Source organism: Pantherophis guttatus, chromosome 1, assembly GCF_059756535.1.
Source record: "Pantherophis guttatus breed Tessera chromosome 1, ASM5975653v1, whole genome shotgun sequence".
NCBI lineage: Eukaryota > Metazoa > Chordata > Lepidosauria > Squamata > Colubridae > Pantherophis > Pantherophis guttatus.
Window position 1 is genome coordinate 38,800,209 of NC_142063.1, and position 26,931 is coordinate 38,827,139.

At 40.2% G+C, this 26,931-nt stretch overlaps 1 protein-coding gene across 2 annotated transcripts in view; it reads right to left on the reverse strand.

Moving 5' to 3' along the window:
- The window catches only part of LBHD2 (LBH domain containing 2), a 47,064-nt gene extending 29,769 nt beyond the window's left edge, over window positions 1–17,295 (reverse strand). Inside the window, exon 1 of one of the 2 annotated variants that reach the window (XM_087872088.1) lies at window positions 16,871–17,295. The gene's annotated coding sequence lies outside the window, so the exon portion shown is untranslated. Of the gene's footprint in view, window positions 1–16,126; window positions 16,237–16,870 lie in introns of those variants that run through there. The other variant, XM_087872091.1, reaches the window with a different exon arrangement.
- Between the last annotated feature and the right edge of the window lie 9,636 nt (window positions 17,296–26,931).

Genomic DNA, 26,931 nt, shown 5'->3' on the forward strand with positions numbered 1-26,931 from the left:
GCCACACTGACACAAGGAGCTGTCACTTTTTAAAAAAAACTTCACATCATGGTGACAGTATTGATACATGTGTAGCTGGAAGTGCAATTAAATATGAAAAAAAAAAAACATTTTGAGTAACTTGACAAATAATGCCCAAAGTGGAATGATGCTTTTAGCATTGACAAAAAGAAAAATGAATAGGAGGAGTACCATTAATTCAGGATTAAAATGTAGTGAGGGAGACAGATGGATTACAGTGCAATCCACTGAAATGAATGGCACATTTCTCAAACAGTGCAATTTGTTGTGTTCACAAAATTAGAGCCAATGGTCTCTTTAAATTCCCTAAAGACTGTGTTCCAGGAGATTTTTTGCCAGCACAATGGAAGGGATGTTATTTTTATTCATTTTGCTTCCCTCTTGCAGGAGCCTGTCTTAACTTCCTATAAATAGATTCCAGATGTGAAGAGGAGTGGGAAATCAGCAAAATACACTTTCCTTCTAATTCAACAGGTGGAAACTTCTTGCTGGATCAAAGCACCTTTTGTCAACAGAGGGACCTACTGGATACAACCCATAGGTACAATTTTAATATTCACTCTCTGATTTGTGTAGCCTACTTCCAAGGAGAAATGAAAGCTGAATTTCTAGAGCAATTAAGAGTTGCAAAAACCTGAAACCATAGGAAGTGCAATGCAGCATATTTAGAGCTGGGAAAGGGAAGGAAATTGTTACAGAAAGAAAATATGCAAACACATTTTTATTTTAAGAAACTAAGAAAGAGAGCACAAAGTGTCATTAAGAGTTTACAGCTTGATACACAGTATTAATGATAAGACTGAAACTTATCCCGCTTGTCATTTGGCATGGGACATACTGGAAAAATCCTGGAACAAGGCAAGAAACACTGATAACTATAAGAATGGTCTTTTATTTTTACTTTAGAAGAAATACAGAACAGCTGATGTCCATTAGGGCCACAGATCACAGAGGATGCTTAATTGTTGCTTCCTTAGGGCCATCCCCCACACCTTTTAAAAATAAACATATCACAATGCCAATCAGTGGAAATAATGAAGCCTTCATTTATGTATCATCTCATTATAGATAATGATCAGAATAATTCTTATTTCTGTTGATTATCCATTCTTGCTTTTTTTGTTGTTGCAATTACACTATGTGTAATTACACTATGTGTAATTGCCCAGGCTAGAGGAAAAGCTATACTGGACCTAATTCTTACTAATAGAGAAGAAGTGACAGAGGGAGTTGAAGTTGCCAGAACCTTGGGTGAGAATGATCACGTCATATTGGAATTCAATATAATGCAAACACACAAGCAATAGAATATAATCCAACCAGTGTCTTAAACTTTAAAAGAGCTGATTTCAACAAACTCAGAGCCTAAGAAAAATTCCATGGATAAAAATCCTAAAGGGAAAAACAACTCAAGAAGCACGAGAAACTCTGACAACTATCATAAAAGCCCAGTCCAACACAATACCACTGAAAAAGAAAAACAAGAAATCTAAGAAGAAACCAGCATAGTTGCACAGATCTCTCTCTGACAACCTGAAAGACAAAAAGAATAAGTACAAAATATGGAAAGAGGAAGAATATCAGCAGATAGCTCGAATCTGCAAAGATGAAGTCAGGAAAGCAAAGGCTCAGAATGAACAAAGACTTGCAACAAAAATAAAAGATAATAAAGTTTCTTTCAATATATAAATAACAAGAAAAGAGTCAAGGAAACAGTCGGTCCACAAAAGAGAGAAAATGGCAAAAAAGTAACATGCAGTAAAGAGAAAGCAGAGCTGTTTAACTCATTCTTTGGATCAGTCTTCACCCAAAAAGAAACAGACTAGAACAAACTTCCAAAGACAGACTAGAAATAGTACCTGTAAAAGATAGACTAGAAATAAAAATTAAAATAAGCAAAAAAATGTATGGGAACACCAGTCTGACCTTGATGTATATAAATCATTGGGACCTGATGGATTAAATCCCTGAATTCTGAAGGAGCTGGCAGATGTTATCTCAGAACCATTGTACCATATCTTTAAAATCTTGGAGTATCAGGGAAATACTAGAGGATTAGAAAAAAGCTGATGTGATTCCCAACTTCAAAAAAACAAACAAACAAACAAAAAAAAAAACAGACCCTGGAAATTACAGACCAATCAACCTAACATCAATATCTGGGAAGATACTGGAAAAAATAATCAAAAAACAGATCTCTGAACATCCTGAAATATATAAAGTTATAACTAGTAGCCAGCATGGGTTTGCTAAAATAGATCATGCCAAACCAATTTTATTTCATTCTTTGGCAAAGTGATTAAATTAGTAGAAGGCGAAATGCTGTGGGCATAGTATACTTAAGACTTCAGCAAGGCATTCAACAAAGAAGACCACAATCTACTTCTTGATAAACTAGAAAAATGTGGGCTAGACAGCATCACCACCAGATGGATTTGTAACTGGCTGACAAACTGTACTCAAAGAGTAGTCCTTAATGGTACTACAGCCACATGGAAGGAAGTAAGCAGTGGGATACCACAAAGCTCTGTCTAAGGCCCAGTACTCTTCATATCTTCATAAATGACTTAGATGAGGGAATAGAAGGGGAACTCGTCAAATTTGCAGATGACACTAAGCTGGCAGGAATAGCCAACATCCCAGAAGACAAGCTCAGGATCCATAAAGATCTTGACAGACTTGAATAATGGGACCTATCCAACAAAATGAAATTTAATGTGGAGAAAAGCAAAGTTTTACACCTAGGCAGCAAAAAAACAAAGATATAAGTACAGATCAGGCAACATCTGGCTCAAAAACAGTAACTGTGAGAGGGACCTTGGAGTCCTAGTGGACGGTCACTTAAACATGAGCCAGCAGTGTTCAGCAGCAGCCAGAAAAGCTAATACAATCCTTAGTTGTATTCATAGAAGCATAGAATTGAAATCATGTGAAGTATTAGTGCTGCTTTATAAATCCTTAGTAAACCAAAACCTACATCCAGTTTTGGTCACCACATTACAAAAAAGATGATGAGACTTTGGAAAAAAGAGCAACTAAGATGATTAAAGGCCTGGAGACAAAAACATGAATAACAGTTGCAGGATTTGGATATGGCCAGACTAGAGAAAAGAAGGACTAGGGGTGACATGATAGCAGTAGTCCGGTATTTGAGGGGCTACCATAAAGAAGAGGGGGTCAACTTATTTTCTAATGCACCAGAAGGCAAGACAAGAAACAATGGATAGAAACTAATTAAGGAGAGAAGCAACCTGGAATTAAGGAGAAACTTCCTAACAGTGAGAACAGTTAAGCATTGGAACAGCTTGTCTTCAGAAGTTGTAGGTGCTTCATCACTGGAGGTTTTTAAGAAAAAACTGAACAGCCACCTATCTGAAATGGTACAGGGCAGGGGTGAAATGCTCCCGGTTCGGACCGGCTCGGGCGAGTAGGTAGCAATGGCGGCGGGCAGTTCAGAGAACCGGTAGCAAAAATCCCTGCCCCCACCCCCCATGCCCAGCTGAGCCGCGCGATCATCAGAGCCTTTTTTTCCTTTTAAATGGCTCTGACGAGTCAAGCTCTGACCAGGCAAGCTGAGTTGCCTGCTAATCAGGCAATTCAGCTCGGATTGTCAGACCCATTTAAAAGAAAAAAGTTTCTTTTTTTCTCTCCCCCTCCCTTACCTTAGCTGCTGGTCGCAAAGTCTGTCTTGCTTCGCTTGCTGTAATACCTGCAATCTATTGCATCAGCAAGCAACTGAATCTCCCTACCTGCAATCAAGCTCATCGGTGAGCAGCTCTATCTGCAACTTTAAGACTTGTGGACTTCAACTCCCAGCAAAGCTGGCTGAGGAATTCTGGGAGTTGAAGTCCACAAGTCTTAAAATTGCCAAGGTTGGAGACCCCTGTTCTATTGGGTAAGTTTTTTTCCCCTTTGGGAGCTTTAAAAAAATAGTTAATTGGGTTTTTTTTTAGTTGTTCTTTTTTTAGACCTAGCCATTTAAAGTTTAGGAAGTTTTAAATTTAGCTGCTTTTATATAAAAATAAAAATAAATTAAAATAAAATAATATTTGTGCAGCTTTCTGAGATTTAGTGTGTTTCTGTAGTGTTTCACTCTAACTATACAAACACACAAAATCTCACAAAGCTCTATGTGGAATTTTGTATGTGTAAAGTGTGAAAGTTGGGTTTTTTGGGGCTTTTTGTGGCTGTGTGAGGTTCCTGATTGTTGCGGGGCCATTTTGGGTCTAGCACAGCTGCTTTTACATTGCGGGTGAGCCAGTTGTGTTGTGTTGTGTGTTGTGTGTGTAAAGTGTGAAAGTTGATTTTTTGGGCTTTTTGTGGCTGTGTGAGGTTCCTGCTTGTTGCAGGTGCCATTTTGGGTCTAGCACAGCTGCTTTTACATTGTGGGTGAGCCAGTTGTGTTGTGTTGTGTTTTGTAGGTTAAAAAAGGACAAAGAAGTGACATTGACTTGGCCACGCCCACCCAGTCACCTTACCACCAAGCCCCGCCCACTAATTAAGCCATGCCCACAGAACCAGTAGCAAAAATTTTTAGATTTCACCCCTGGTACAGGGTCTCCTGCTTGAGCAGGGGGTTGGAATAAAAGACCTCCAAGGTCCCTTCTAACTCTATTCTGATTGAAGAACCCTATTACTATGTTTATAAAAGCTTATAAAGAGATGCAATCTTCCCACAAAGACACATGATGTACTTAAACACGTAACTAAATTTAATGATTCATTCACACTGGCTGCAAGAGTCACTTGGTTGTGAGATGGGCAGCATATAAATTTAATAAATAATAAGAAACAGAAATACTTCAGAGCATGAACTGATTGTTCTTTTCTCATCAATCAAATCTGTCAATGGGTGATTTATAAGAAATGTGATGTACCAATAAAGCCAACATTTTTACAATATTGAAGAATTAAAATATTAAAATTTAATCCAGATTAAAATGTTTGTTGTCACCCCATGTTAAATCTGGCAAACTACATTCAACTATGTTTGCTTAAGAGCCCTGCACATATATAGCCCCAATAATATGAGGTCTACTGAATAACACAGAACTAAAACCCTATGCAAAGAAGCCTCACTAGTTGCTAAGGCAACAAGACAAAGTTTTTATCTATCATTTGGGATAATGGCTCATATCTTCCACTGAAATTACAGTAACAGGATTTTTCTGTTGATTTCTCTTGATTTAGTTAGAGAATTTCTTTATTATGTATATATTAAAATTCTTCCTATTTATATATTGTCAGCATCAGAATTCATGGTAAAAGTAAAAGCATAAAACAATACAAGGAAAACACGGTAACAACTCAGTAAATGATAAAAATCAAATGTGACCCTTATTTCATATCCTAAGCTAGGGTTCAGTCAAATTGCCTAGGTAAGAAACACAACAATCTATCTAAATGGCTAAAAAGTTAAAGTTTTGAAGCAAGGTCAAATCTGTATAGGAAAAAATCAATATGCCAGTGTTTAAAAACTGAAATTAGAGGCTCAAAGGCCACTTTATCCTTGATAGACACACAGATAGCTGGAGAAGGCAATATCTGTGAGCATGAGATATTAAAACTCAAGAAATTGGTTTTGCAGTTAAGCCTCCTGGAGGTAAGCACTTAGACTTATATACCGCTTCATAGCCCTCTCTAAGTGGTTTACAGAGTCAGCATATTGGCCCAAACATCCTGGGTCCTCATTTTACTAACCTCAGGAAGATGGAAGGCTGAGTCAATGTTGAGCTGGTCAGGATCAAACTGCCAAACTTCTGGCAGTCGGCAGTTAGCAGAATTAGCCTGCAATACTGCATTCTAACCACTGCGCCACCACGGATCCTAAGGTGTGCAGAGCTTTAAAAGTCAGAAGGAGGCCACACAAATTGGGTCAGTTAAGGTTGCAATCCTATAGCCTTTTATTTAAATCTAAGTCCCACTTATCCCCATAGGTTTCTATGGCAAATGTCTTTTTGAAAAAGGCTGATAATTTACTTATCTGTTAGGGTTTCAATATTTTAATGCTGTAAGCTGCCCAGAGTCGTTTCTATACGAGACGGGCCGCAAATAAATTTTATAAATAAATAAAGAAAGAAACTCATAGCCTTTAGAACAGCAAAACTGGCTGGGGAATTCTGGGAGTTGAAATCCACTCATCTTCAAGTTGTCAAGGTTGACAAACACTGCAGAAAAATCACCTGCCTGACCTTAGGCAAATCTGTAATTGTCCAGCGCAGGATTTGACTCAGCATTCTCAATCCAAAGCTAACTTTAGAACAGTAAACTATGGGCTGGCTTTCAACAGGAAGAAGCAAAAGGTGAGAAAGTCTGATAAGCTATACTTATACAAAATTGTTGCATTGGTTACATTCTATTTCCCTCATTCTAGACCTCATTGTGCCAATTTCCTAAGGGTCTTAACCTAAAAGCAAATCTGTAGGAAGAACATAAACTAAGCACTGGATAGATCATGGGAAGAGATTTCATATATAGGTTACATAATAAATAAATGCTGAAGTAGAGACAGTTATGGCACAGTCTTAATGTGGATTTTCATTTGCAAAGATGCCTTCAGTGTCAAAGGCAATATACCTCAGAACATCAGTGGCTAAGAAACTCCGGTGTAGTAGACTGAATTTGTATTTATGATCTTAGCATTAACATCTCATAGACAGCAACTTGGCTATTATAAGCCCATGGTGTGCATGGGCTTTTAATGTTTTTAAAATGTTTTTATAATGTTTTTAATAATTTTTCTATGTTCATTGTTCGCATTATTTTTGCTGTAAGCCGCCCAGAGTAGAAATGCGATAAATTAAATTGAATTAAATTAAATAAGGGAAAAAGATGCAGATTACACTCATTCACATGGGGCTGCATCACTGTATGTGTGATGTACTCAAATTATCTCCTCTTCTCACATGCACACTACTTTTCTGTCAGCAGAAGTAAAGTGGCTAACTGCAATAAATGAAAATACCCCAGATCCATTGGACTCCAGTGAATGAAAATTATGAAGGATGGTTTTTATTTTTTACATTTAAAAATAATTACTTTAGAAACAGGTGGATTTCAGTCAGTAAAACAATGGTTAAGAAAAAAGCTCACACACACACACACCCTGTGGCTCCTGAGGGAGGGGCACTCAGAAGCTCTTATTATGAGTCAGGCAGATTCACATTTGAGTAGGTGGTACATTAGGCATTCTGATCTCAGGTTTTAAAACATAATCTGTACTTTGAATTGTACAGAAATCAAATTAATATCTTGCTGGAGTAAGAATGGTAACACGAGTCAGGGCCCCAATAATTGCATTTGGGATCAATTGCAGCTTCTCAGGATTCTTCAGGCACAACACTATATAGAAATTCCCATAATGAGACTCAGATCTTACAGAAGGGGTTTGGGTCACCGTGGTTAGGTCAGCATACGTTTCTTCTCAATTGCAAAATACATCTACTTTTTCATCTTTAACAAAAATAATAAAGATTTGTTCCATGCTGAGTCTAAAATCGTATTCTTCCTATGTTGATAAAATGCTTGAGCTGAAAACTGATTTAAGGTTATCCAACAAGCTTGATCATTCTAAAGGATTACAAAAAGCTCTATACTTTGGCCTGGTTCAAAGACCACAAGAAGCTACCCTGTTTTCCCCAAAATAAGACATCCCCTGATAATAAGCCCAATTGGGCTTTCGAGCGCATGGCAATAAGGCCAAGTGCTTATTTTAGGGTTCAAAAAAATATAAGACAGAGTCTTATTTTCGGGGAAACACGGTACCATTTCTTATCCTCTGAACATCCCTTCTTTCTTAGTACAAGGAGAGGAGAATTATTTGTTTGTTTGTTTGTGAACCTAGTGGTTTACTTGATTTATGGTAATTTAATAAAAACTATCAGAAAGCAGTATGACAAAACCAAGGTCATTGACTATAACTATGCTATTAACTATAACATAGGAACTACTGTTTTCAGCCACCTCTAATGACCACCTTGCCATGGGAATAAACAATAATATGTGTTGAATCTTCTAAAGTTTAAAAAGTTTGAATTGTAACACTCAGATGTCAATGGTTGCAATAAATAAAGCTACGAAGGTGTAATGCAGTTGTGCTGAAAAAAACCATCTGAAAAGACAGTTCATTGATGAGGCTGCCCTCCTTACCAGTGGTGGGTTTCAAATTTTTTTACTACCAGTTCTGTGGGCATGGCGTGGTGGGCATGGCAGGGGAAGGATACTACAGAATCTCCATTCCCACCCCACTCCAGCGGAAGGTATTGCAAAATCCCTGTTCCCTCCCCACTCCTGGAGAAGGATACTGCAAAATCTCCATTCCCACCCTAGTCTGGGACCAGCCAGAGGTGGTATTTGCCGGTTCTCCGAACTACTTAAAATTTCCGCTACCGGTTCTCCAGAACCTGTCAGAACCTGCTGAATAGCACCCCTGGTGTAATGTAATTATTTATCAGATTTATACTCCACCTATCTCACTGTCTAAGTGACTCTAAGCAGTTTACATATAAATATAAAGTTATAATTTTGTGATAGCAAAACAAAAAACAGGGAAGTCTGGAAGTTGATTCATGGCAATTGACTGCTTTTTCTTCTTCCATTTAAATGTTTCACTGCTTATCCAAGTAGTTTCTTAACTCAACTTCCAGACAATTCTACCTGGATGACTGAGAATTTACACAGGGAACCTTTTCAGTGGAGACGAAATCCAGTTGCACACATACTGCATACAGGCTAGTCTTTGACTTACGAACACAATTGAGCCCAAAATTTCTGTTGTTAAGTGAAACATTTGTTAAGTGAATTTTACTCCATTTGACGACCTTTCTTGCCCCAGTCGTTAAGCGAATCACTGCAGTTGTTAAGTCAATAACATGGTTGTTAAGTGAATCTGGCTTCCCTGTTGACTTTGCTTTTCAGAAGGTCACAAAAGGTGATCACATAACCCCAGGACACTGCAACTCTTATAAATACGAGTCAGTTGCCAAGCATTGGAATTTTGATCAAGTGACTATGGGGCTGCTGAAACAGTCATAAGTGTGAAAAACAGTCATCAGTCACTTTTTTTCAATGATGTTGTAACTTCAAACGGTCACTAAATAAACTGTTGTAAATCGAGGACTACCTGTATCCAAAACATAATTTTTAATCCTGCATGGTTGAAAAGTGTTTGGACAATGCCTGGGTAAGCCAAACAGCTTGTTAAAAATGATTTCTAATAATCAGAGATGAGTTTTCAGTGCTGAACAGCTCCTTGCTGTGAAATATACAAAATAGTAAAAAGGTAAAATAAATTATGCAAAGTATCAGAAGCCAAGATAATTACTGTTCTTCAAGGGATGGAGGGAGATTAATTCTGAGTGCCAGGATTGTGCAGGCTTCAGAAATGATTTAAATTATTCATCTCTCTCCATAATGTAATTCTTAAGGCAGCTGCACCTTTTTACATGTGGAAGTTGGGGGTGAGGGGGAAAGAACCTGCTTTAATTAGAGGTGCTGTATTCGTGTGATTTTAGTCCTACTAAGTGCAAACAAATCTGAAAATGTTTTCTTGGCTCATTCTTCTTACATTGAAATTATCGATCAACCTGATTAGCAATAGTATGGTATAGTTGTTGGGAGGTTAGATTTAGGATCTAGGAGTGTCAAATTCAGGTCCTTCCCCAAGCATTGAAACTCGTATTGTGATCATAGCACCATTAATCCAGTGGTGAAATCCATTTCTTTTTTACTACCGGTTCTGTGGGTGTGGCTTGGTGGGCATGGCAGGGGAAGGATACTGCAAAATCTCCATTCCCACCCCACTCCAGGGGAAGGATACTGCAAAATCCCCATTCCCTCCCCATTCCTGGGGCCAGCCAGAGGTGGTATTTGCCGGATATTATATTATTATTATTATTATTATTATTATTATTATTATTATTATTATTATTATTATTAGTCCAATTTATATGCCGCCCTTCTCCGTAGACTCAGGGCGGCTTACAATGCATTATAGCAATAGCTTGCATACTTTTATGTATATACCTGCTTATTAGGGCTTTCAGGCCCCCCTAAGCGGTGTTGTTCTATACAAAGCTGGCTTATTGCCCCCATAATCCGGGTCCTCAATTTACCTACCTCGAAAGGATGGAAGGCTGAGTCAACCTTGAGCCTGGTGAGATTTGAGCTCGCACTAATTGCAGGCAGCTGGCAGCTGGCAGCTAAGTGCTAGCATTTAACAGCACTTAGTCCACTGCACCACCGAAGCTCTCCAAACTAGTCAAAATTTCTGCTACCGGTTCTCCAGAACCTGTCAGAACCTGCTGGATTTCACCCCTGAATTACTCTCTCTCAACCCAATCCATCCTAGAAGGTTATTGTGTAGGGGGGGGGGGATGGATAAGAAGTGTTATATATGTTGCCTTGAGCTCCTGGAAGAAGGCAGGATATAAATTTCATAAGTTGTATCATCAAACATATATCACTCTCAGCTAATTAAGGACATATTTTAATTAATTTCATAAATATAAGTACTATCATATTCATAGCATAATTCCTAGTGTATCTCAAGCAAAAGACTTTGGTGTGATACTGTGTGTCAAAGTAGTTATTGCAGGATTAAACAAGACAGAAGTTTATAATCATATAAAAGATGGCTAACGCATATAGATAAAGCTTCCTAAGTTTATGTAAAAAATAAAATTTTGGATGTACCTTTAAATTGCTCATTGTATATATAAGGAGGAAGATGGGAGAACCAAATCCTAGACTTCTAGTTGGACTTTCTGGGATGCTATGAGGTTGCTAAGAGCAGTGGTGGACAGTGGTTAGAGTGCAGTACTGCAGGCTACTTCTGCTATCTGCCAGCTGCCTGCAATTTGGCAGTTCGAATCTCACCAGGCTCCAGGTTGACTCAGCCTTCCATTCTTCCAAGGTAGGTAAAATGAGGACCCAGATTGTTAGGGGCAATATGCTGACTCTGTAAACCGCTTAGAGAGGGCTGTAAAGCACTGTGAAGCAGTATATAAGTATAAGTGCTATTGTTATTGCTATTCTTGCCCTAAACAGGGGATTAGACTGGAAGACTTTGAAAATTCCTTCCCATTCTATAATCCAAAGAAGTTTTCTAAATTATAATATTAATTTTAAACATCCCCATGCCTCCTTTCCCCCCCCCCCAAGGATAGGGAAAATCAGTTATCAATAAATTGCCTTTAATGCTGGCAAATTAAAAAGAATACATCTGTACCATGAGGAACGAAGACCTACAGTAAGGACTTCTAAACTCTTAAGTGTAATAATCAATACAGGATAAGATAGATGACAGTGAAAAGAGTGTATATCAGGGATGAAATACTCCTGGTTCAGACCGGACCGCCCAATCCGGTAGCGATGGCGGCGGGTGGTTCAGAGAACTGGTAGCAAAAATCCCTGCGCCCCCCCCCCCCATGCCCAGCTGAGCTGTACGATCATCAGAGGCTTTTTTTTTTTTACTTTTCAAAGCATTTTTTTCTACAACCTCTTCCGACAAAAAAATGCTTTTAAAAGTAAAAAAAAAAAAAAGCCTCTGATTATCGCGCGGCTCAGCTGGGATCATCAGAGACTTTTCAAAGCATTTTTTTCTGCAACCTCTTCGGCCGAAGAGGTGGTAAAAAAAATGCTTTGAAAATTCTCTGACGATCCCAGCTGAGTTGCCTGATCGGCAGAGAGGCTTTTCCAAGCATTTTTTAAAAAGCCTCTCTGACGATCCCACCTCAATTGCCTGATCGGCAGAGGCTTTTCCAAGCATTTTTTTGCAATCTCTTCGGCCGAAGAGGTTGTAGAAAAAATGCTTTGAAAAATTAAAACAAAAAAAAGTTGGCCACGCCCACCCAGTCACATTACCCCACCAAGCCACTCCCACAGAACCGGTAGTAACAAATTTTACGTTTCACCCCTGTTGCATATGTTATACACAAATCTGCTTCAGTGAGAGGCGTTTGCATTTGAAAGTTTTCTTTGAAGTTCAGGAAAACTACTTGACCTGTGGTCTAAGTATGATATTTTCCTGTAAATCATGGCATTATTATTTAAATCACACCTTCATCATTTCAAGCTCAGTTATCTTAAAAAAAACTATAAGGAAGTTTATGCTCGTGTGCTGTTTCAAATATCTAAAAACAGTGGGACAAAAAGAAATAACTTAGCCAGCATGGCTCACTGATACCACCTACAGCTAAATGAAAAACGAATCATATGCTTCCAGTCTAAGAAACAAGAAAAAGAGATCCCGGCTGCCAGCAGAGAGTGGGGGGGGGGGTTTTCTTATTTTTTAAACCCACAACCCTAAGTTTGTGACCACAAAGGGAAATGCTGACTTTTTTCCTCCCTAACAGGAAGATACAAAAATATACTCATTGTGAACATTCTTATGATGCCTTTGCTGACTACCAATCTCCAAGGTTTCACAGGAAAGTATTTACACCTTAAATTCAATATGTACGTTGTCAGTTTTCCAGGGCACAGAGGATTAATTATTTCTATAAATGTAAATGCAGGTGTGACATTGTCAACCTGATAGGAAAATGTAAAAAAACAAACAAAACAAACCTGGCTTTTTCACACCAGCAAGTTAACTGCAAAGAAAATATTGCTATCTTGAAGTGGCATCTCTGCAGAATGGGGGGGGGGAAAGGAAAGAATCCCCCATATGTATGCTATGGATATTAGATTCTCTTAATGTTCTAGTGCGGAACATTAGCTCAAACCATTGGTTATGCCATGTAACTCTCATTTGAGAGTGGGAAAAAGATGTGCCTTCTGATATACATGCATGTGGAAGTGAAGGAAGACTACAGTAGTGTGCAGCGGTAGCCAAAAGAGCCAATGCAATCCTAAATTGCATTAACAGAGGGATACAATCAAGATCAAGTGAGGTACTAATACCACTCTATAAAGCCTTAGTAAGACCACATCTAGAGTACTGAATCCAATTTTGGTCACCGCACTATAAAAAAGATGTTGAGACTCTAGGAAAGTGCAGAGAAAAGCAACCATGATGATTAGGGGACTGGAGACTAAAACATACGATGAAAGCAGGGATGGATTCTACTTACCTTTACTACTGGTTCGCAACAGGATCGTGTGCGCGCGCTCGCTTTGCTTGCCCGTGCATTGCTTCTGCACATGCGCCTTGCTTCTGCACATGCGCAGAAGCTTCTGTGCATGCGCAGATCACCGATGATGATATGTGGGGCCTCCCACCAGTTTTACTACCAGTTCTTGCGAACTGGTCCAAACCGGGGGCAACCCACTATTGGATGAAAGGTTACAGGAACTGGGCATGGCTAGTCTAGTGAAGAGAAGGACCAGGGGAGACATGATAGCAGTCTTCCAATATTTAAGGGGCTGCCACAGAGAGGAAGAGGTCAAGCTATTTTCCAAGGCACCCGAAGGCCAGACAAGGAATAATGGATGGAAATTGATTAAGATTCAACCTAGAAATAAGGAGAATTTTTCTGACAGTGAGAACAATCAACCAATGGAACAGGTTGCCTTCGGAAGTTGTGAAAGCTTCATCACTGGAGGCTTTCAAGAAGAGATTGTCAGGCCATTTGTCGGGTGTAGGGTCTCCTGCTTGGGCAGGGGATTGGACTAGATGACCTACAAGGTTCCAACTCTGTTAATCTGAGTAAAATATATGTGCATAATTACTGTGTGTACAGTTGTTTTTCCATGTCACATACTTTCAAGAGAATGAAACAACACTGCATAAACTAGTCAACCTAAATCCATTGGTGATCAGTAACGGACAACAGTTCCCTCAACTCTCTGGGAGAGACAAGAATCCTGTTCAGAAAGGCAAGGGTATTAAAGACATGGACTTTCTGAGGAAGCTACGTGAGAGCAAACAAAGACAAAGCAGAATATGCAAGAAAAATAAGGAAACGGGTTTTGCAAATCTCTAGCATTTAAAAGTATTCAGATGTCCTCTTTTAAATCCTGCTGTGGCACCTGAGATCATATGGATTCTGAATTATTTGTTTCTTACCAAGGATTGTTAATGCCAATCTCTTTGCTCAATATGCCTTTGCCTTTGTAGCAGTCCCTCTACTTATTATTGGCTCTGTAGCCTAAAGAATATGGCAGGTATAATTTGCATCTTTGTTCTTTCATATATTACAAAGATAAAATCTAAAAGAAAAGCACACTTTACAAGTGATCATTACACAGAGGTATGCTCACCCACTCTTTTTTGTCTTCGCAAGGCTAAAGGACAGGCGGATACACTATTTACAATATCAGTGCTAAGCAATGCCTCCAAGCAGATGAAGCTAGAATGTACAGAACTCCTACAGTTGCCTGACTTCCATTCTCACTCTTCTAGTAAGTAGAATGCAGTTCTAAACCCTGAAGATATGAAATGAAGATCGGCCAAATCAGATTTCGTATTTTTAAATATGCATACATATCCCATTTACATAGAATGCCACAGTAAAGTTCTAAGTTACTGTTGACAAGCAAATTTGCTGATAAAAATGGAAGCTGAAAATTCTAGTTTGTCTCCCTTCTCTAGAAATAATAATTTATAGTTTGTTATGGAGTCTGACTTGTAAAAGAAGCAACAATTTAGGATCTGAGACCAAATATAATGCTTAACTTATGGCTTTTTAGGTCAGCAGCTCCTCATGGCTCATATCCTTTTTTTTATTTGCTCTGGAAATCCATAAACATAGTTACTCAATGCAAATATAAAGTAAAGCTATATTAGGCTTCTGAGGTTTTCTGTGCTTGTACAAAGTGAAAGAAAATGAGGAATTGGGACATTTTTTGAATTCTTAAATTGGGTTTTGTTCATCTGAATGCGGCCATTAAAACATACTGTATGCAATTCCCCAACCCCTTCCAAACAAAACATATTCATTTTTTAACAGAACTGCCTGACAATTGTTTTTGGGTGCACAATCATGACTAGATTTAGGTTTGCAACTATGCAATGTATGAAAGGATTTTGTAGACAAATCATTTTCTTTGACCTTTGATCCTCTTCTATAAAATGGGGACAGTCATTTTCCGACTGGGCTCTAGAGCTGGGGCATATTGAAATAAAAGCTAATGATAGTAATTCATCTATACTATAGATGAAATATGAACAATGGCAATGTACAGACATGCAATTATTTTAAAGATATTCATATGAACATCTCCTTTTTAAAAAAAAAAAAAAATTAAGCTAGATCAATATATTACTTATACGCTTGGTGTAAGAGAACCTGTATCCTGCTTTCTTCCTCTTTTTTCCACAATGGCTTCTACCCCCTTTGTTTCAGCTGCCTTGTATCCCAGGCAGCAATCTAATGCATATTAGAAGATTGACACACTAAGTTCATTTTAGTTTGTTGCCCTGTATGCAATGCAGAATGGCAGTTCTGGTTTCTGACTGAAAAGGTAATATGCTAGTAGATTTATATTATCATTACCACCACCACCATCATCAATTGATTGGTTGACTCAGCCTTCCATCCTTCCGAGGTCAGTAAAACGAGGACTCAGATTGTTGGGGGCAACATGCTGATTCTGTAAACCGCTTAGAGAGGGCTGTAAAAGCACTGTGAAGCGGTATATAAGCCTAAGTGCTATTGCTATTCTCATCTTCATCATTACCACCCACTTTAACTTTGTTAAACCTTCGCTTCCACACCATTTCATAAGATAAATTATTATCAGCTAGAACACACTTCGCTTAACCAGAGGGAAACACCTGCTGCTTTAAATTTCAAGAGGGGGAAAAAAAAAATAAGCTACTGGGAAAAGTGAAATAACCGGATCCTACAAGTTCTGTTTCTACTCCAGAAAGGAAGTCTCTGCCCTCTTGAATGGGAAGAGCTGACCATAAAGGAGGCTCAGCTCAAAAACCGACCGACCAAGGCTCGACTAACAACCCGTCTCCTCCAGGCTTCTCCTCTGTCCCACCCTCCTTTCTGCCACCAGTCTGTGCACGGCCAGGGTTGCTCCTCGGACAAAAACGTTTTAGCGCAGGAACTCCCTGCCTTCAAGATTGTCTCCCCCCACCCCGCAGCTGTCTTTTCCTTCCCTCCTTCCCCAAATTTTGCATCAAGCGGGGGTCCCGTGCTTGGCGTTTTCCTACCTTCGCCCATCGGGGAAAGAGAGGGAGAGAACTATACGGTAAAAAACGCCTGGGCGGAGTGGATGTGATCTCCCGTTAGCCACCGAGCCGGAACAGCTGCATAAGAAGAGGGGCTCCTCGCCAAGATCTCTCTCTCTCTCTCTCTCTCTCTCTCTCTCTCTCTCTCTCTCTCTCTCTCTCACACACACACACACACACACACACACACTTTCTCTCTCTCTCCCTCCCCCTCCCTCTTTCCTCCCTCCCCCCCAAGGGACCCTGCTTTTGCCACCACGCCCTGTGTCCTCTGAGGGCCCCAGAGCCACTTTTGGGGGTGGGGGGGCTCCTCTTGAGCCCCCAAGAGAAAACACCAGTCCGACCCTTCCCACGTCCTTTGGTCCCTGCAGTCTCTCAACTCCTTCCCTCTCGAGTCTTTCTCCCCGCCGCCACCGTAAGGAAGCGCCCGGCTGCCCCGCGTGCCCTCCACGCTCCCTTCTTTCTGCCTCCGAGCCCGGACCCCTCGTTTGGCTCCCCCATCCCGCCCGACGCTTGCTCGGCCACTGTCCGGACTTCCTTCCCTGCTTCGCTTTTCCCAGCACCTAAATGCGGTGAACCTCCCTCCCTCCTCCTCCTCCTCTGGCTGGCTGTGAGGGCAATTCCCGGCTCCCCCTTCCTTCGGACGTCCCGTCGATGGGTCCGTGCCGCGGACCGGTGTGCCCTACAAATTCCCCTGGAAAACGCGGGCGGCGCCTCGGCACTTGCCTGCTGGCGCCAAAAGCCGCGGCGGCGCTTCTTCTCTGCCCGCCGAGTCGGGGCGCGGGCTAGCTTAAGGGCTTCGGAGAGGGATCCAGGCAGGCACCGAGCGCTCGGGTGCCCATGCACCGAGCCGAGCCGAGCCGAGCCGCTCGCCAAAGGGAGCCTGAGCAGCAGCGGCACCGCGCGTCAGGCAGGGGTTGCTACTGGCATCTCCGCTCCTGCTTCTGCCGCCCCGGTCCTTCGTTGACATGCAAAGCAGCTCGGCGACTTTCAGGAAAAAGGAGAGGAGGAGGAAATGCGGCGGCGGCGGCGGGGAGGGGGATGAGGCGACGGAGTGGCAAATCCCACCCCGTCTTCACTAGGGAGCGCTGCCCTGCCTCGCCTCCTTGAAGGAGTTCAGCTTCCATGGCTCCCTTTGATTCTGTTCGTTTGCCCCTGGGGTCCCGTACCCCGCCCCCACCCACGCCGTAGGGGTGTTTTAAATTTTGACCCGCGCTTTGGGAGGTGGGCGGGGCTTGCCAAGTTTGAAAACTCCATAGCCACGCCCACAAGAACTTCCTTCTGCTAGAGGTCTCCCAGAATGTGGAATGAATGAACCTCTCTGGCTTGGAGTAATTAAGCGTTCCTGGGTAGGTTTTCTAAACAACTATATATGGAAGTGGTTTGCCATTGCTTTTTCTGGCTTGTCTTTCGACTTCTTAATATGCAGGTGGCTTATGATCATTTTTCACACTTATGACCGTTGCAGCATCCCCATGGTCACGTGATCAAAATTCAGATGCTCGGCATGGTTCATATTTATGATGGTTGCATTATCCTGGGATCATGGGATTCCTCTTTTAAAACCTTCTGACAATCTTAACAACAGTGTGAATAATTTAACAATTGCAGTGTTTCATATAACAAATGTGGCAAGAAAAGTCTTAAAATGGGGCAAAAGTCACTTAACAAATTTCTCACTTAGCAACATAAATTTTGGGCTCCATTGTGGTTGTAAGCCGAGGACTACCTGCATTGTAGACGTCTTAGGCTATCCTGGTGGCTTTTGCACGAGGTCCACTAAGATCAGTTCTCGTCATCTAAATGCTACCACTTGCTGCTGATGTGACCTGAAGGCTATTCTGTTTAATTCTGAAACCCATAAACCAGTGTTTCGGATGCTTGGCAACTGACTCATATTTATGACGGTTGCAGTGTCCCGGGATCATGTGATAATCTTTTGCAAGCTTCTGACAAGCAGAGTCAACGGGGAAGCCAGATTCACTTAACAACCATGTTAATTACTTAACATCTGCAGTGATTCACTTAACAGTGGCAAGAAAGGTCATAAAATTTGGCCAAAGTCATTTAACAACTGTTTCACTTAGCAACAGAAATTTTGGGCTTAATTGAGGTTGTAAGTTAAAGACTACCTGTGTCTGAAAATGAAATTGCCTGGAAATTGCAGACTTATAGGTTAGACTGGAAATTGAAACAAATATTCAACAAGAAGGCAGTGGCAAATCACTTCTGTAGTATAGGAGTTATAGTGCTTCAGACCCAAAGCTAAAAAGATGCTTTGGAGTACACATAGACTCTCATGTTAATGCTATACTTCTCTACATTTCTTTAAAAAAGCTATACCTTTTCTTGGACTTATATGACAGAAACTAGGAGATGGTGAGTTCTAGTCCTGCTTTACACATGAAAGCTGATTGGGTAACTTTGTACCAGTCGTTTTACAGCATTCCTTCAATAAGTAAGATACCTGGTTCAAATCCCATCAGCCCACTTTCTGTTTTTTTTTTAATATTTACTTTCAATTTTCTAGAAAGTAAATAAAGCTTGCTTAGAGCAACAACTAAAGATTAATTATTTTCTTCTTCCTCCTCCTCAAATCTGCAAAATATTTAACATTTATAGGAGTATTCAGTTGGCCATGATTTGAATGAAAGTCAGAAGAGGAGAACGACATTGAATCTCAACAGTGAAATCATTCCATAGCTTCAGAAACCATACAGTGAAACCTACTATGCCTCCAATGTAGAAGCATATTTTAAAGTCTATATCAGGGCCTACCTACACAGAATAGTTGTCTTAAGAAATATATTAATCAAAAAGTATTTTGTAAAGAGAAGAAATAGAAGTATTAATAGTAATTATTATTAGCCATAGTTATGAGTTAGGTTAGAGCCCAGACTTAAAGCAGCAGAATTCATTTTGAATTCTGGATGATTCCTAGCATGTTTAGTCAGAAATAACATCTGTGAAATTCAGCTCTCCTTCTGATTTCTGAACAGAAGGGAACACATAGAAGTCACTCCTTTCCCTACCAATGAGAACCATGCTGCACAAGAGATCCCTTGAGGTGAATCTGAGCAAGTAGCATAGCTTTCTCTAGTCTAGAGCTGCTCATGATAAGGGAGCCAACCCTATGGTCTCTTATGCCAAAGTACCTTCGACAGAAATCTGTCTCACAAAGGCCAGTCTAATATATATCTCTTCAACCAGGAGTGAAATTCAGCAGGTTCTGACAGGTTCTGGAGAACCGGTAGCAGAATTTTTCAGTAGTTCGGAGAACCGGCAAATACCACCTCTGGCTGGCCCCAGAGTGGGGTGGGAATGGAGATTTTGCAATATCCTTCCCCCAGGAGTGGGGAGGAATGGGGCTTTTGCAGTATCCTTCCCCTGAAGTGGGGTGGGAATGGAGATTTTGCAGTATCCTTCCCCTGCCATGCCCACCAAGCCACGCCCACAGAACCGGTATTAAAAAAATTTGAATTCCATCACTGTCTTCAACTCTACTCAAGAATAAATAACAGTGAACACACTGAGGTTTCTTTCTGAGGAAACATGTTGATGATTGCATTACAAATAAAGTTGGGTTGTAACCTTAGCATTCTGGTACTGAAAATGAACAATATAAAATCTCTGATGATGTTCTGATTTCTCTCCCTCATAGGTTACCATAATCTGTCCTATCTCCCATCTCAAGATTCACAAAGTTTCCAGAGGAAGACTCCCAGGAATTTAAAAAAAAAAAAAAGAATCAGACAAAACAAAACCCTCAGCATTTTGCATTAAATAAAAAAAAAAATCTAGTATAATAATCCTTTTTTTAAAAAAAAATTAAATTGCCTATAAATTCTATTGTGTGTACATTGTAGCATATACTTTGAGTTTCCTTAGTATTTACATTTGGAAAAAGAAAACTCAGGAGAAATTAAGCCATATAAACATTTTACCACACATCAGCATGACAGCTGGCTAAGGGGATCAATATAAGAAAGCCTATATTGTTGTATGATTATCTTCTGTTTGTACAAGTAATTATGCAAACAGATACAGTAACAAGTGATCTTTTGCCAGACTCATGATCCTTCTCAGTCTTTCATACACACTTCTTATGTAATCCACTCCCACAGCATCTCATTTTTATGTTCCTCCTGACTTATCCAATTCTCATTTTCATAGCAATAGCACTTAGATTTATATACCTCTTTACAGTGCTTTACAGCCCTAAGTGGTTTACAGAGTCAGCATATTGCCCCCAACAATTTGGGTCCTCATTTTACCCACCTCAGAAGGATGGAAGGCTGAGACAGTCTTGAGCCTGGTGGGATTTGAACTGCCAAATTGCAGGCAGCCATCAGTCAACAGAAGTAGCCTGCAGTTCTGCACTCTAACCCCTGTGCCACCAAGGCTCATAAAATGTTCATACTTAATAATATATATAGACCAGGGGTGAAATTCAGCAGGTTCTGACAGGTTCTGGAGAACTGGTAGCGGAAATTTTGAGTAGTTCGGAGAACTGGCAAATACCACCTCTGACTGGCCCCAGAGTGAGGTGGGAATGGAGATTTTGCAGTATCTTTCCCCTGCCATGCCCACCAAGCCACGCCCACCAAGCCACACTACGCCTATCAAACCATGCCCACAGAACCGGTAGAAAAAAAATTGAATTCTACCACTGATATGGATAAGTATGGATGCAGAGTTAAAATAGCTCTCATCAAAGTGAAACATTTGAAAACAAGTGGCCAATGTTATTGTACAACCTACGGCTCAGATTGCTACATGTTGATACAGAACTTTAGAATTAAATTTCCAGTGTTAAAAATATGCAATATATCTTTGAAAAAGAAATGTCCAAGAGAGTTTAGGTATTTAAGACACTTGGAGGGTTTTTAAGAGACTCAGAAGGATCTAATTGATTTTGTTAGACAACCATGACATTTTATCCAAATGTGATTGGCTGACACTTCATTACCACCTCAATTAACATCTATAGAAGATTTGCATGCAAAATATTTTTTCTGTCTACCCACTTCCTTGCAGAGAATTATAGTATCTGTATATTTCAAAGGCAGCAAAACAATCCTATTATTGTGAAGCAATATCCCACACCTTCTATCCTAGATGCAGGCATGGAAGAAGTCAGTTTTCACAAAGTACAAGGCTACATTAAAATTTGCAAGAATTACCAGCTGAAAGGTTTAGTGAGTTCAATAAATCATTATTAACAAAATAGGTTGCAAAAATGAGGTGAGATGGCTCAGTGGTTTAAGATGCAGAGCGTTTCAGCTGGAAAACTGACAGCCTGGGTTTGAGACCCAAGCGCTGTATGACCAGATGAGCTCCTGTTACTTGGTCCAGGTCCTGCCCATCTAGCAGTTCAAAGCATGAAAATGTGAGTAGATAAATAAGTACCACTTCGGTGGGAAATAAACAGCAGTCCATGAGCTTTGGCCACATGACCATGGAGATGTCTTTGGACAACACTGGCTCCCTCAGTTAAGAAACGTAGATGAACACCATGGCTTAGAGTTGGACCTTTACCTTAATTAGGTTGGAAAAGTTTAACAGAAAATCTTCGGAGACATTTCTCTATACTAAAAAAGCAACTTCAGAAATGGCTGTCCAATTACATCCTGAAAAAAAAGAAAAATATTTTAAGAATTCAGTTGGGACCATACATTTTGGTTAGCCATGGTATATTTAAGTATGGTTTGTTAAATGAATCACATGTCCATTTTCATATAACAAAAAAGCCCCCTCCACATAGCTGCTGCCTTTATTCTCCATTCCTTTGCAACTGAAAGCAATATTTTCATGCTGCAATACTGCAGTGTAGTAAAGCCTCAAAATTTGGTGGGATAGTAGCAAAAGTGCAGGAAGGAATCCCAAGGTTAAAAGGTTAAACAAGATGGGTGTTCCAGCTAATCAGAAATGGCCTCCTGCTCCAGAAACACACAATAAAACCATATTTGCAGTATTTCCTTTGGAGCAAAGTTGGTGTGATAGCGAATTGGGTTGATTTCTCAATCTCATGGAAGCCACAAATTATCATGAAAGAGGAAGGGAGGAGAAATACCAATCTTGGATTGGCCCAGTCCCATGGGTGGAATGGCTTATGTAAAAACCCAACTAAGGCTTAGCGTAACGAGTAAACCCATTCAAAACCTAGTTCCAAAATTCTTAACAGACTATCATTTCAGGTTTCTGGCAAGAATTAATTGCCCCTCTCCTAGTACCCCATTGCAGGAAAGCAGAAAGAGAAAAAATAAAATTATGAAACAAAGGGGAAAAAAGAGGAGTAATATAAAAAGAGATGGCCCCTGCCAATGCTGTCATGAAGTTTCTGTTAGATTCTCTCTCCCCCAACTCCCTCTCTCTCTCTCTCTCTCTCCCTCACACACACACACACACACACACACACACACACACACACACACCAGGGGTGGGTTCTACCTACCTTTACTACCGGTTCACAACGGGGCCGTGCACATGCACATTTTGATGATGTTGGGGTCAGTGGGCGGAGCCTCCCACCGGTTTTACTACCAGTTCTATAGAACCGGTGCGAACTGGGGGCAACCCACCATTGACACACACAAAGTTCACATCCCTATTCTGTTTCTGTTTTACAGCCAAGTTAAGAGTCTGGACTATGTCTGCCTGACATGGTAACCATGTTAGCTTAACTATATTATTTAACCATATGAAAATAAATTTGACAAATTAATAAATAATAAACAAATATTACGGTTAGCGTAACCTTGGTTTACTCAGCATTGCTTCATATAAGAGATTGAATCATAAACTAACCATACAAAGTGGCTTTGCACAATATACTAGCCTAAAATATGACTATGGTTCAGTATATTGGGTGAACACAGCCTAGGTGATATAGAAGATCCTGGCTGAATCCACTGAGCACACACTAAACCATAATATGATGGAATTATGGCTTAACATGTTGTGTGATTCTAGCCACCGTGGTTTAGTTTTTGATTTCTGGTTGTAGAGTACATTCAGTTGAGTTATGTGAATGTAAATTATACATTTTATACTTCCAGAGTCCTTTCTATTTCTAGATAGCAAAGTAGAGTCTGGAAGTACCATATATTTTGTGACATTACCTGATCTTACAGATCTGTACCAATATCTGTAATCTTGTTGCTGGTATCTTTACGATTTATATTGACTGTTTGCTAATATGATTTGATTGCTCATTTGTTCCCTATGATTATCATTAAGTGTTGTACCTTATGATTCTTGACGAATGTATCTTTTCTTTTATGTACACTGAAAGCATATGCACCGATGTGTGTCCAATCACACTTGGCCAATAAAGAATTCTATTCTATTCTATTCTATTCTATTCTATTCTATTCTATTCTATTCTATTCTATTCTATTCTATTCTATTCTATTCTATCAACGGAATCGAGTAGTAAAGGCTAACGTATATCTTGCCATGTGCCTTCCCAGTAAACTTGTAAATAGATCTACTGTATTTAAGCTGCCACAATATTCAGTCAATATAGGGTAACAAACAGTGGTGGGTTCCTCCCGGTTCGGTCCGGTTCGGCCGAGCCGGTAGCGGTGACGATATGACATCACCAAACTGGTTCTCCCCCCCTGCCCTCCCACCCCCCCACCCACCCACGTTATTCTTACCTTTTATTTGGTCCCCTATTGCTGCCTCCTGAGTCCCAGCTGATGACTAGAGGGAAAAAAACTGTTTAAACTCTTGCCGCGGGGCTGATCAGTGTTAAAAGCAAACAAATGAGTCGGGTCGTAAGTGCGAGGACCTTCCAGAAATGACTCTGACCAACTAGCCACGCCCACCTAGTCACATGACCTCCAAGCCACACCCACAAAATAAGCCACGCCCACAGAACCAGTAGTAAAAAAATTTAGAACCCACCCCTGGTAACAAACAGTGGTGGGGGAAAAAAGAATTCTTTCTCAGTCTCATAGTTATATACATATTTATCTTGATGATGAATGAGGACCGAATGCTCTGGTATTTTTAACTGACTGACTGGAGTGACTTTAATGGGGCAACTTCCTGCTGTTGCTTGACTTCCTGCGGCAGGAAAACATTCTAGCAAAACCGCCCTGCCGTTAAAATGCATCCATTTCTAGGAAGCTCAAATCATACGGTTGAAGGAAACCAAAGATACTAAGTTACTTATTAATGAGCATTCTGAAATAAGTGGGGGTATTAACCTGTCAGAAGGCAGCTGATGGGACTTCAACGTCTAAAGTGTTTGAGTCAAAAAGACACTTTTTGACTCAAATGCACACCTGAATTCCAAGAGGAAAAAAAAAAACATGTCAGAATACGAAAGTCATGAATATATACATTATGTAGACCTACAGGGTGAAAGATACATCCTTTATGTTAATAATGTTTTTTACATCAGCAACAAGTGCTGTCTATGTGTTTTATCAAGGCTGATATGTAATTTTTTTCCTGCAGTCTTAAGCAAAATAAAAGCTTAGGAGAAGTATGATTCACAGAATCTCTAGCTTGCTGGGGTTTTTTTCCTTTATTTTCTTTAACGGAACTCAAAGCAAATTGACTGGGTTCCCATAATTTGCTTTTCCGTGGTTAGCTCAGAAGGAGGCAATCCAAATAGGTCTGCCTGGAACATTTATACAGAAAGAATGGAAATGCCTCAAGTATTTTACAGTGATCCAGGGGCAAGGGTTCATCCATCTCATTCCAACAGCCGGAGGCTTAATTTCATCTGTCATGAATCTGGCCTTGCATATGATGAAGAAGGTTGTTGAAAGCCCACTTCACAATATGCCGATTAGACCAGGGGTGGGTTCTAAATTTTTTTACTACCGGTTCTGTGGGCGTGGCTTATTTTGTGGGCATGGCTTGATGGTCATGTGACAATTCTTTAGGATTTAGCAGAGGTACTGGTCTACCAGGCTTTTAACTGCTTGCAGAGCTGTACCGGTCTACCCATTTATTTTTGCAGGCACTGGTCTACTCATGTATTTTTGCAGGCACTGGTCTATTCATTTGTTTTTGGAGGCACCGGTCTACCACCAAACTGCCTTTTACCACTGATCAGCTGTAGGGCGGCCCTTGTTTTTGGAGGCATCAGTCTACTCATTTGTTTTTGGAGGCACTGGTCTACCCATTTATTTTTACAGGCACCGGTCTACCCATTTATTTTTGCAGGCACTGGTCTACTCATTTGTTTTCTTTTAACACTGATCAGCTGTAGGGCGGCCCTTTGAAGCCCCACGGCAAGAGTTTAAACAGTTTTTTTCCCTTTAGCTGATCAGCTGGGACTCAGGAGGCAGCAATAGATTGGGGGTGGGGCCAAATAAAAGGTAAGAATAATGCAGGGGGGGCGGGGGCAGGAGGGCAGAACCGGTTCAGTGACAACATATCGTCACCGCTACTGGCTCGGTGGAACTGGGAGGAACCCACCACTGCATTAGACCCTAAGTGTCACAAGACTCCCTGCTTTCTTTTATTTTCACGCAACACACTAGGTTTAATCATAAATCACCAATAAAGGAGAATGTTTGTAGCTCAGGGTTAAAATGAGGGGTCCTTGGTGCTCTCTGAGTTTGGTTGTTTTCTTGAAGATGTTTCATTACCCAAGCAAGGCAACCTTATCAGTGCTAATCCTAATCATAAATCAAGCTGCCTTACAATGCATCTGTTTGTTAGTCCTGTGTGAATATAATTAACAGATTTGAGTGACGTCAACAAATCAACTTCATTAACATTTTTGATCCCGTTAAAGGGTAGCTGGAAGCAATTGGTTTTATATCACACATATTGGTTGAACTCAATCACATTGTAGTGCACCTTGTGGCAAAAAGCATTAGGAGATTGTGTTCTTAGTGTTAACCGAAATAGAGATTTTTTTTTAAAAAAACCCGAAGTTACATTCAGTTCCTACAGTTAGTATGAAAGGTGTAATTTATTTTCAGTTGTACAAAAGTACTTTGAAAAAAATTGAAGATCAACGTAGAAAAATTCAAAATGGAGAAAAGGAAGGCTTTTGTATGTTTGAGTTTGTTAATTCGTGGGAGATTGCTAGCTTTGGTGATATTTTCTGAATCCTTAAATACCAGCTGCACCAAAGCACCAATGGAAGAAAGCCAGTAGAAGGGACGTCACCTTCCGTTCAGTCCTTGTGACCTTCCCAGATGCACCTGAGTGACCAGTGTGAGGCATTATGATGATCTATCCTTGGCTTAATCCACCAACGCTTCTTACTTTTATATACTCTTCAGCAGGAATGTGTTTAATCTGCTTTCCATCAAAGTTTGCTTTACACTCTGGGTTGAAGACTCTACCTTAGGTATGCAATACAGGTAGTCCTCAACTTACAACATATGTGTTAGTGTGCTTATGCACTGTTGTAACTTTGAAATGACCGTTCAAAGTTACAACAGCATATAAGTGACTTATGACCATTTTTCATCCTTACAACCATTGCAGCATCCCCATGGTCACGAGATCAAAATTCAGACACTCAATGACTGGTTCATATTCATGACAGTTGCAGTGTCCCAGGATCATATGATTACTTTTTGTGACCTTTCTCCTTAAATCTATTTTCCAACACAGACTGTAGACTTCATGGTTTGCATAATAATAATAATAATAATAATAATAATAATAATAATAATAACAACAACAACAACAACAACAACAACAACAACAACAACAACAACAGAAACTTCATCCAGTAACAGTCTTGGGCTCCAATCTGAGAGCTGCTCAGAGTTCAATGTAAGATAGGCAGCTATTAAAATAAA